The 10,940-nt window shown below is 40.0% G+C and overlaps 1 protein-coding gene across 3 annotated transcripts in view; it reads left to right on the top strand.

The window, feature by feature from the left end:
- The first annotated feature begins 3,346 nt into the window (after positions 1 to 3,346).
- Positions 3,347 to 10,940, top strand: part of ARMC3 (armadillo repeat containing 3) — a 58,271-nt gene continuing 50,677 nt past the window's right edge. For 2 of the 3 annotated variants that reach the window (XM_052694723.1, XM_052694722.1), the window contains exon 1: positions 3,347 to 3,483. The gene's annotated coding sequence lies outside the window, so the exon portion shown is untranslated. The remainder of the gene's footprint in view (positions 3,484 to 10,940) is intronic. The other variant, XM_052694725.1, reaches the window with a different exon arrangement.

Genomic DNA, 10,940 nt, shown 5'->3' with positions numbered 1-10,940 from the left:
ACACTTAATAATATCCTCAAAAAAAAACAATTCAGTTTAGCCTTAAAAAGGATGTATCTCTTGAGAAAGCAAGAAATGCTTTAAATACTTTTGCTGACATGCTGTGAAAATATCTAGGCAGAAGTATCTGTTCTGTTAGATAGATGGTGAAAAAGGTGATTCCTTCAGTCATCCCTTCCTTCAATCATTTCCTACACTCACTCCTTAACATCTCTGACAATACGCAGTTTTCAGATACCACCTTCAGCAACAAACACAGGTCTTTATTTCCATCTACGTTAGCTAACATGCTTGTTTTTAAAAAACAGAAGTACAATAGCAAGGTAATTTAAAACACAATCTCATTTTCTTAAGATGCACATGCCCTAAGAAACAAGCATGTCACCTGCTGATTCACCAGATACCACTTAGGGATACCCTGCCTAATTTTGCATTGCTTATATGTTTCAGCAGCAGTACCTGAGGACATAAATGAAATCCAGCACAAAATACTTTTTACGGCAGGGGCTTCCGAAGTGTCATGTCTCACAGGCAGAAATTCAAATATAGAAATATTGAGGTATTTTCTAAGTTATTTAGTCATGCCAGTTAAACAGCAAAATCAGTTTTGTTTTATCATCTTGTTCAGGGTTATGCAGGAAGCCTATGGCAGAGCTGAGATCTCTGTTCCAGGCTTAAAACTTGCACTGCTGCACAACCTGTTCCTTTCCATGTGTCTCTGAAGACGTTAAATACAGATGCAGAAGTACAACGGTGTGACACACCATTATCAAGCAATCAGATCCAGGCAGTTCCCAGATCTAGGTGCAGTTTCTAAATGAAAGTTCTAAGCATTTTGCCATTTCAAAACTAGGACTAATACATTCACAAGAAATAATCACCTATTAATTTAGCTTTAATGTGGTGTAGAAGGCAAGCCTACTAGAGAATACTACTACAAAGGCAGGGCATTTTTCAGTATGCCCAGTCCATATCTGGTGAAGGAAGGGTGCCTGCAGAAAAGCCCACTTGCAAGCCAAAATAATGAAAGTTCACTGTGTTGATTTCCCTTTTTTTTTTTTTCCCCTGAAGAGGTAATTGACACTGATATCGGGTATTTTAATGTTGAAGTAATATACCAAACTGAAATGCAAAGTAGATACACTGTAAATCATAACTCCAAAAGCCAGCTGCTTTTTGTCAGAAAAGGAAAGTTTCTTTTAACTGTTTTCTGAGACTGATATAAAACAATTTATATGACAAAAATTTTTTTGTACCATATGTTATCAGGTATTTCTTAAAGCATAAATTATGACAAATTTCTTTTTTTCTTTTTTTAATGGAAAAGAAGAATTATTCCAGACAAGCAATCCAGCTAACAATAATTCGACTTCTGATGTTTCAGGAAATGAGAAAGGACTCCCCCAGTGGTGCTTTCAGTAACACTAGGAAGATCATTTGGAACACCTCGACATGCAAATTTCTAACACACTCAACAAATACTTGGATTTTGCACTAGCTTATGTGCTTAAACCCTTATGACATTAAAAATTAAAAATGTTGTTTCATAATATTCTTTCAAATATGTTTTTAATCCACACTTGATTTATTTTTGCAAAAGCCTTAATTTCATCAAATTGATAGGACATTTGGCCCCGTTCCTTCATAGGAAAGTGTACAAATTCTGTAGTGGCTTTGTCATAAGCTAAAACATCAGAAGAAATTTCATTAAAATGTGTAGTGAATAAAGTCCTTATTCAGTCTATTAGATATTTAGTCTCTAGAAAGCTCTTTAATTTCATAATCTCCTAACTTTAATGCAGTTTGTATTATTCTGTTTTGTTTATATTTTTGTGTTATTATAAATTATATTTCAATAAAATATTTCTGTCATTTGTGAATATTTTTCAGAGTTATAAATTCTCATGGCATGTTGTAACGATTCTCCTTAGTCCCCTTCCTTTGCTTCCTCATTAGTATGTTGTTCTTAATGACAGTCTTGGACTATTTTCACAAAAATAAATTAAACATAATTTTTTTCTTGATCTATCTGCGATTAAGACAAAGAACAATAAAAAAAATCCTGCATTTATATGGCTGTCACGGTGCTTGACTGCCTCTACCCATGGCAAACAGATAAAAACAAAGACATAAGATAATCTCTGCAAAATTCATTTCCACAGTATAGTAATACCCCATTTATTTAGACTGGGGAGCAGGTAAGTGCCCACAGTGTGCTCATAGTGCTTACCTTCCAGCCGCACAACCAAATAGAAAATGACACTGGACTGAGGAACACAGAAGGGATGTGCTCAAATCTCACTCGGCATGGAGTCAAAATGCCACACAAGCACACGCTCCTGGAGGTGCTTCTGGCTGCTGAAGGCTAGGCATGTAATCATGGCATGAATAACATCTGGGCAAGAGAGAAGAGTGCTCATCTCTCTCCAGGTCATCTGCTGTTGTCCTTGCTCCCTACTGCCTGTATGCTAGTCACAGTACAGATGCACATTCATAATTTTTGTGAGATGGTGCTGGTTATGAGAATGAGAATCTTTAACCTTCAAGTAACTGAACATGTTGTTCCAGGACTGCCTTGAAATAGTGATCATGGACCTCATTACCACAACCCTCTTCTTTCACATTCTTCATTAACAATTATCATTTATTTGACTGTTCATATGGAAATAAAGAAAAAATACAACGAAGAAGGGAGACTGGCTATTTCAAATGCAATTCTGATCATAAAAATCACCACCACTGAAGATAAGAAGCTATCGTCATGGAGACCATTTTGTTTCTGGCTGGCTCATCCCAGATAGCAACTAAGCATCCACCAGCTCCTTGCTTATTACCCACTGCCAGTGGGATGGGAGAATGCATTGGAAAAGCATACAGATACAGATAGTTCAGCAAGTGAAGGCAGAAAAGTCAAAAATCAATGCAGAAACAATAATTCAGCACCTCTCACATGGGGACCAGCCAGTTTGCAGGCCAATTTCAGACAGAAATCATGCAGTTCGGTGTGATTGGTCCTGTTAGACCCAGGTCAGTATGAAAGGTTCTCACTTGCTTTCCAGTGGCGGTGCTGATCAGTCTCAATACACTTTTAGTGGGAGTGGTGATGCTAGAAGTGCATGAGGAAAAATAAATCACAGGAGGGAGTTAATAGCGGCTATAATTTCTTTACATACGATTACCTAATTTTTAGTTCTAAAAAGAATTACATTCGCCCATTTCCGCTTGCTGTCCACCAACAACCTGGAGCGGTCGAACGGGCAGACACGAAGCGGGAAGCGCCACCGGGCTCCTCAGCGGCCGTCCCGCCTTCCCGCCCGCCGCAGCGCGCATGCGCCGCAGCCATCTCCTAGCAACGGGGAAACAGCGGCGCGGGCCGCTGCGGCGCGATCGCCCCCGGGCGGTGCGAGGGGCCGGGGCGCCCGAGGGCAGAAGGGCGGAGCGGCGGAAAACGGCCCGCTAAGGCTCGGGCGTCTTCAGCTCCAAGTAAGCAGAAATAACGCGTTTGTGGAAGTAGCGGTGAGAGTCTTAAAGTCGGAACGGCAACGGGGAAGGTTTCGGCCCCGCTGCGTCTTGCACTGAGGCCGCCGTTGGGGGCGGCGGAGTGCGGAGCTCCGGGCGGCAGCCTGGTTCGAGCCCGCCCCGACACGGCCGGGAGCCTCCAGAAATTGCGGGACAGAGTTTAAAAACACCGAAGCCTGGTTTTAGTTTTTAGCTTGAGAGGTAGATTAAAGTTCCTTCAGCCAAAGCCGAAACCGGCAGCTCAGTGCCTGCTTGGGCAGCACCTCTCCTGGAAGGAAAGCGGGTGCTGTTGCAAGATTTACAACGGAGCTGTAGAGCTTATATAGCTATCGGACTTACGTAGAATTCCTCTGAAACAGTAACGTGACAGGCATGAGGCCTGAAATAGCATGGACAGTAAACGAGAGGGGAAAAAAAGTAGAATAAAGCTTCACATACAGAAGAGTTACCCAAAAGAACGCTAACAGGTTGTTAGGGAGAAAATCTCAGCCTGTTTGATGGTGCTTCAGAGGTATGGGATGTATCTGCAGGCAGGACCTCCAAGACCCAGTGTGGGTTTGCTCACAGAGGAGCATCGCTTGTGTGAGAGAACTCTTGTAACCTTACTGCTGATTGGAATTATCATCTATATAACACTTTAAGTGCTGTATTATCTTAACCAGTGGAAGGTAAGCACAGCTGCTTTCTGTTATTTGTTGGCTGTGAGCAAGCTATCTTTCTCACCTTTGCTGATGGAAATACCAGCATGTTTAGGATTTTTATCGCTGCTGCCATTTTCTGATTATCTCATGTTCTGCTGCAATGGCGAGTGCCAAGATGGGCCTCTGAATCCTTACAGCTCCTACTGCTGTCTGCGTACCTACTGTGTGTACTTCTACCTTACACTGTAATAGACCTTTTCTTTTACCGCTCTATTAAAATATTACAGGCTAATTAGTGAGGATTTAAAATTAAATAACACTCTATTTTTCTGAACTTAAAGATCACAAGTGTGGTAATGACACCATTGAGATGCTTCCAATGCATGCAGGGAGGTGTAAGTACAATTTTGTACAACACAGGAGAGGCTTCATCTCAGGTGCTGTGGTCAGCTGAGGCCAGCTGTGCTTTCAAGAGGTTCTGTTATAATAAATTTGGGAAGGATTTCATAATTAAAAGAGGGGAGATTTAGATGATTTAGATTGGATATAAAGAAGAAGGTGGTTTTTTTTTTTACAATAAGAGTGGTGTGGAACTGGCACGGGTTGCCCAGGGAGGTGGTGGATGCCCCGTCCCTGGAGACACCCAAGGTCAGGCTGGATGGGGCTCTGAGCATCTGATCCAGTGTAGGTGTCCCTGTTCATTGCAGGGGAGTTGGGCCAGGTCACCTTCAAGTTGGCTTTTTCAACTCAAATGATTCTATGAAAAGACTTGCAAGGACGATGTGGGTAAGAGTTGGGTGTTTTGGAGGACATTAGAAGAGCTCCATAACCTGACCAAATGAAGGTAGAATAGAGTTATATTTGTCATCTTTAAATCTATTTTGTTTGTACTGCATATGAATGTTATAGTATGTAGTATGAGTAGAGTATAGGTAATACATGATATGTAGTAGAATTATTTAGGACTATATAGGATGTATAGAATATAGTAAATATATACTGTGTAGTACAAATATTTAGTAATCTACAAAAATATTTTGTCATGTGCTAGGAAAGTGAGAAATTGATGAAAGCTCAAACACAACACAGATACACAGTAAACTACTAAAAACAAACAAACAAAAAAATATCTGTAATTGTCTGAGCAATAACTTGTGCAGCAGCTTTTCAATGAGAGGAGTGGGAACAAAATACCCACTTTTTTTTTTTTTTTTTTTTTTAGATTAAGTCAATTTTTCTTAGACAGTTTCTCAGGGGATGAGGGATTTCACTGAGTCTCAGGGAGACATTTAAAATCACACACATAATTTCTAAAAATGTCCTTCATAGGAGTTGTCACAGCTTGGATTCTCCAAGGATAGACCCCAGTTTTGATATTACTTAATATGTTCATTATAACTTGGAAATGAGCAATAACATGGAGAAATCAAAATTTTCTACTGAGATAAGATAGTTTCTGTTAATTAAGATGATTGTTAGAAATGTCTGAGAGCTATTCTGCAGTTAGGTGAGTGGATAAAACTGCAACAGATGAAATTAGTTGTTGATACATGGGATGTAATTTGCACAGGCAGGAATATTTGGAACAATGCACTTTTCAGTAGTAAACCTGAATTAACTATAATCTGTTGAGGGAATGACCTGTTTACCATATGTGGATAGCTTAGTGAAAATCTTCACTGAAGAAATTGGGTAATAATTAATCCTCAAAAAAGGCGTAATGTCAGTGTAATAAATCAGTAGTGTTCTAGAATTGATTGTGGTATTCCAGATTAGGTTAATCATATCTGAGAAGGAAAGATTTAACAGTCACAGAGGGGCTCTGGGACAAGAAACAAATACGTCTGGAAAAGCTATATGGAAAAAATAATTAAGACAGCTTAGAAAGGTGATAAATCAGAATGTACAGGGAACCATAAAAGAAAGTAGAGAGGATCAAGGCAGGGCATCTTGTGACTAAATTTGTACTACAAGAATGTGGGACTGTTGTATTGAATTGAGTAACACATTTATCTTGTTTGCGTATTTTTTAAGCCTGAGGAGTAGTTGCTTATTAAGTACACTTGACAATCGGACCGGCACCGCAGTGTGCCATAGAATGAAGAGCAGAGGTTTAAACATTTAGGTGGTCACTAAAAATAGGTAGTATTGGTAGAAAGAGCATACCAACTTGTTGTCTGAACATCTTACTGTAGGGAAATAAAAACCCATAACAGATAGAGAAAAACTGACTTTTGGGATTGATTTCACGCGTTTATCAGATATGTATCTGGAAGTAGCGGACTGATCTACCATGGAAAACTTACCAGTGTATTTTATTCTGAGTCCTGTCAGTTGCTTTGTGATTTGCTATCATGTTTGTTAATTCCTGTTACTTCATTTTATGCACATTCATGCACTGTCTCTTGCATTGTACAAATTGATAATACACTGTGTCTCTTCAGCTTAGAGTCACAACAGGCGCCTTATACTCCTTAGGGCGCCTCTAGTCGGACACCAAGCAGTTAAGCTTTAGAAAACAGCAAGTGTGGTTCTTGGGCAGCATAAAAACAGGTAGTTTTGTTGGAGTCTGACAGGCCTGGTATCTCTCTTTAGTTCTTTTTCTTTCCTCTGGCTGAGAGGAATAGGATAAATAGGAAGAAGGAGATGTGATAGTACTTGCAGGAATGCAAAGCTAGACATTCTGTTCTACCTCCTAAAGGGAGATGTTAAAGCTTCTATGATTTGGAAAAAAAGCAGGTGTTGAAAAGCCGGGGAAGATCTCGTCATTGTCTATAAATACCAAAAGGGAGGGTGCAAACAAGTCGTATTTAGACTCTTTTTAGTGGTGCCCAAAGCCAGAACAAGAGGCAGCGAACACAAACTGGAATAAAAGGTGTTCTGTTTACATCAGGAAGTACTTCTGTGCTGTGTGGGTGGCAGAGCACTGGCATGGTCTGCCTATAGAGGCTGTGGGTTCTCCTCCTCAGGACTTGGCTGGACACAAGCCTGAGCATTCTGCTTTGGATGGCCCTGCTCCAGCAGAGTTTTGGGCCAGATGGACACAGAGGGCCTGCGGATCTTGGCCATGCTGTGTTTCTATGACCGTGCACAGATAGTAGTAATGCAGCTTCAGACTTAGAGCCTAAGTCCAGAGTCTGTCAAATCCCAAAGTGGATCACGTAATAAGTAACTAATTGGAAACTATTCTTAAATTCTTCTTTGCTCTGCTTTTCCATGGGAGTAATTGTTTTCAGAAGGGAAAAAAGCCCTTGCTTCCTTGACAAAAGAGATTGGTTCCACAGCTGTCTATGTCTTGAACTTAGTCTTGTACATCTCATATCTTCCTAGCATTTGGTGTGTGTCAGGTCTTCGGTTCTTGTGTCAGTTATTTAAGATTTTAGAAGGCAGAAGATGCAAATGGATCATGTAATGTTTTGTAAATGCTTTGTTTGACTTAAAAATCACAGAATAATATGACCTCTACTTGTATGTAGCAGGATTGTGACAGTGTCAATATGTACCCCATGCAGTAAAGGAAGCATTCATAGGATTTTAATATTTTGACCAGTACAACCACCGTAAGATTTTTCTCATATTTCAAAATGTGATCTATGTTATAAAATAAATCTTTTGTTAATTGCTTTACCTTTTTTATTTATACTATCCATATAATCCACAATCTGGTGATTAAAGTAGCCCAACACCTCACTGGTGAACAAGGGTATTGATGGAAAACAAGTTGAGAGTCCAGTGATACTCCTGTTGTATTGTTTCTGTGGTGTTTTTTTGTTTTGTTTTTTATTTATTTTTTTTTAGAAAAGTCAATTGTCAAAGAACTTGGTTAATCACGTTGGGTAATGCTGCTTCTCTGAAAGAGTGGTCAGGCACTGCAATGGGCTGCCCAGGGAGGTGGTGGAGTCACCAACCCTGGAGGCGTTCAAGGAATGTTTGGACGTTGTGTAGAGGGACGTGGTTGGTGAGGAGTATTGGTGATTGGTGGACGGTTGGACTGGATGGTCTTGTAGGTCTTTTCCAACCTTGGTGTTTCTGTGATTCTGTAATCCAATAAAGCAGTTATCTGTAGTGAAAAGCAGCAATGCTTAATGTCTTGGAAGCCTAATTTATTTATCTTAGTATAGTGACTAGAAATAGGTGGCTACTTTAGGTTTGTGGTGTAGGAAGCAATTCACACTAGCAGGGAAGTTCCTAGAGTAAACCAATGAAAGGAAGTAAGCACAGGAATAATGGTCATCATTATCTGAAGATCTGATGCTTAAAATCTGCTCTACTGGGCTTCTGCAATAAATCTTATGAAAAATGAAGTAACTTTTCCTTATTTTGTTTGAAGTGCTGGGTCATCATGCAACAGCCAGAAGGTTTGAGGGTTCAACTTTTGAACTAAAAAGTCCACATTCATGACCTTCCTTTGAATCATTTTCCACTTATGGGTCAAATGTTCTAGTCACAGAGATGTTATCAGAAACTGTTCCTTCAGCCACGTTCAATAATACAAGGCAGCTGTGTTATATCACGTGCCTAGTTCTGCTCGTGCACAGTCTACTGTGATAGCATCAACCAGACCTGGCTTGGCATGTGGATTCATGTGGAGAAACAGGGTGAAATATTTATCTCACTCATTTGAATGGTCAGCAGCATAAATGTCAATATATGAGCTAGCAACTCTAGGTTTCATTTTTGGTCAGAGGAAACAACGGTCATTTTTGAAGGTGTGATTCACCTGACCAATTTTAGACACTGACCTTAGGATGATCTGCCTTAACGGCTGTTGGATGTACAGGCTAGATCTCCATCCATTATTAAGGAGAGCGACTAGCTGAAGTACTGATGCCTAATTTATTTCTGGTCCTACAAAAAAGCTGGAGGCCCTTCTGAAATTTGGAGTGAATAGTGGGAGAGTTTTGGGGACTGTCATTTTGGAAAGAAGATGTACTTAGACCTCATGTCTGCCTTAATGGCTGGGAGACAGCATCTGATCGTATCGCTGCCCTGAGGAGGGCTGGGAGCAGAGAAAAACAGGGCTGTTTATCTGGCACTGAAATCGGTACATTCCAGGTGTAGGACAGGAAGTGGCACTGAATGATAGCTCCATAGACTGCTCAGCTGTGCACTGCCTACACCTGTTTAGTCAAAGTCCTTTATTACCTCTAGCTCTATATGATTTAAACCATCAACCCTTTCATCTCAAGGCATGTGGAAAAACTACACTCCTAGTAATGAACACAAAGTAGAGAACACTACTCAAATAAGAATATTATTTATTTTGTCCTAAAGATTTAATTAACTGCATTTAATCAGATGTAAATAGAGTTTTAGGTTTTAAAGCATTTTCAGGTAACATAAACCCAACATTTAATTGCGTTAAAAATACAAATCCCACTAAAAATTTTGTCTGATTTAAAAATCTTTAGAATAATAAACTGAGTGAATGATATGCATTCTATGCGCAGTTATAGAGAGAAGTTGACTTATGGACCATAACCTTTAAGAACATGTATTCAATACAGAAGATGCATTTCTAGTGTTTAATATATTCTAGAATACTGTTGCCTCATAGCAGTTGTTGTCTCACTAAAGGCAGAATACAAAGAGCTTTATGGGGACCAAGCTCAACTACAGTTGTTGGCAGAGTACATTGAAATCCAGCACAGAACTGCAGTAGAGAAATAGACTGAAAGGCATAATCCATGGTAATTATCCAGTTCCCCGTGCTTGTTGCTGCATGTGATATGCCCTTTTCAGTATTACTGAGGAACCAAATGCTTCTGAGCATGGGGAGCAACACGCAAATTCCTTGAAAGTATCTTTGGAAGTTGGATGCGCTTATAAAGCATGAAGAAATGCTGCTAAGAGTTCACAGTGTTAGAATATGTACAGTATTTGAATCTGTGAACATTAGTTGCACAACACTTTCTCTTATATGTTAATTGGTCCCTAGCCAAAACTGCAATTTTGAAACACTGAATTGTTCTGTGTCTGTGCGTTCGTACTTGTATATGTGCATGAGTGGAAAGGAGATTGGAACTGAAAAATCTCCGGTCTTATGAGTCTTCCAACCAAGGCTACAATTAGTGACCTGTCTACAAAGTTCTAAACTTCAGATCCATGTTTAGGATGTGCTTCTCAGCTGGATTCATTACTGCTGTGCTGTAGTTTGTTGGGGAGGCCAGTAGAGAACCAGCACCTGAAAAAGTCCAGAGGATTCAAGAGCTCCAAAGTTTCAGGAACCACAATAAACTGTAGCCCTGACTTTTGTAATCAGCCAAGCTACAGATCTTGTTGTGCTAGATGATTATCTCTTGTTGCACTGCAAGAAGCTGTCAGGCTAGGACTGGCTACAGGTGATAGCGTGCTTTCCCCTTGTGAACTACCGAGTTGTTTTTAAGGGATATTAAGAGTGCACGTTTTGTTTTTACATGGTGTTAAAACAAAACTAAGTTTGGCATAACTTGGGCTATGTTCTCTGCAATGTTAGTGCTAGAGGGTCACTTTGTGCTTTACTTTTTGCCTGCAGCTTAACTGGAAGGCTCTCAGATGAAGTTTTGCAAGCCACGTGAAATTAGGTCCACATGGGGTTATTACATCCATATGCTTCAGAAGCTGCTATTAGTTGCAGCTGAGAAGGTCTTCTAGGTTCACTTGCACGTGTGCTAATACGAAAAAAGCAGAAGACAGAACCTGGTGTAATATTTTTTTAAAAAAGTTGTATTGAAATCAGTGAAAATTATACCATGCAAAACTGTTCCTTTGTGCCCACAGACCTGATTTTTGTCCTCTGTT

Source organism: Tympanuchus pallidicinctus, unplaced genomic scaffold, assembly GCF_026119805.1.
Source record: "Tympanuchus pallidicinctus isolate F22 unplaced genomic scaffold, pur_lepc_1.0 scaffold3, whole genome shotgun sequence".
NCBI classification, from domain to species: Eukaryota; Metazoa; Chordata; class Aves; order Galliformes; family Phasianidae; genus Tympanuchus; species Tympanuchus pallidicinctus.
This window is presented reverse-complemented; position numbering and strand designations above follow the sequence as displayed.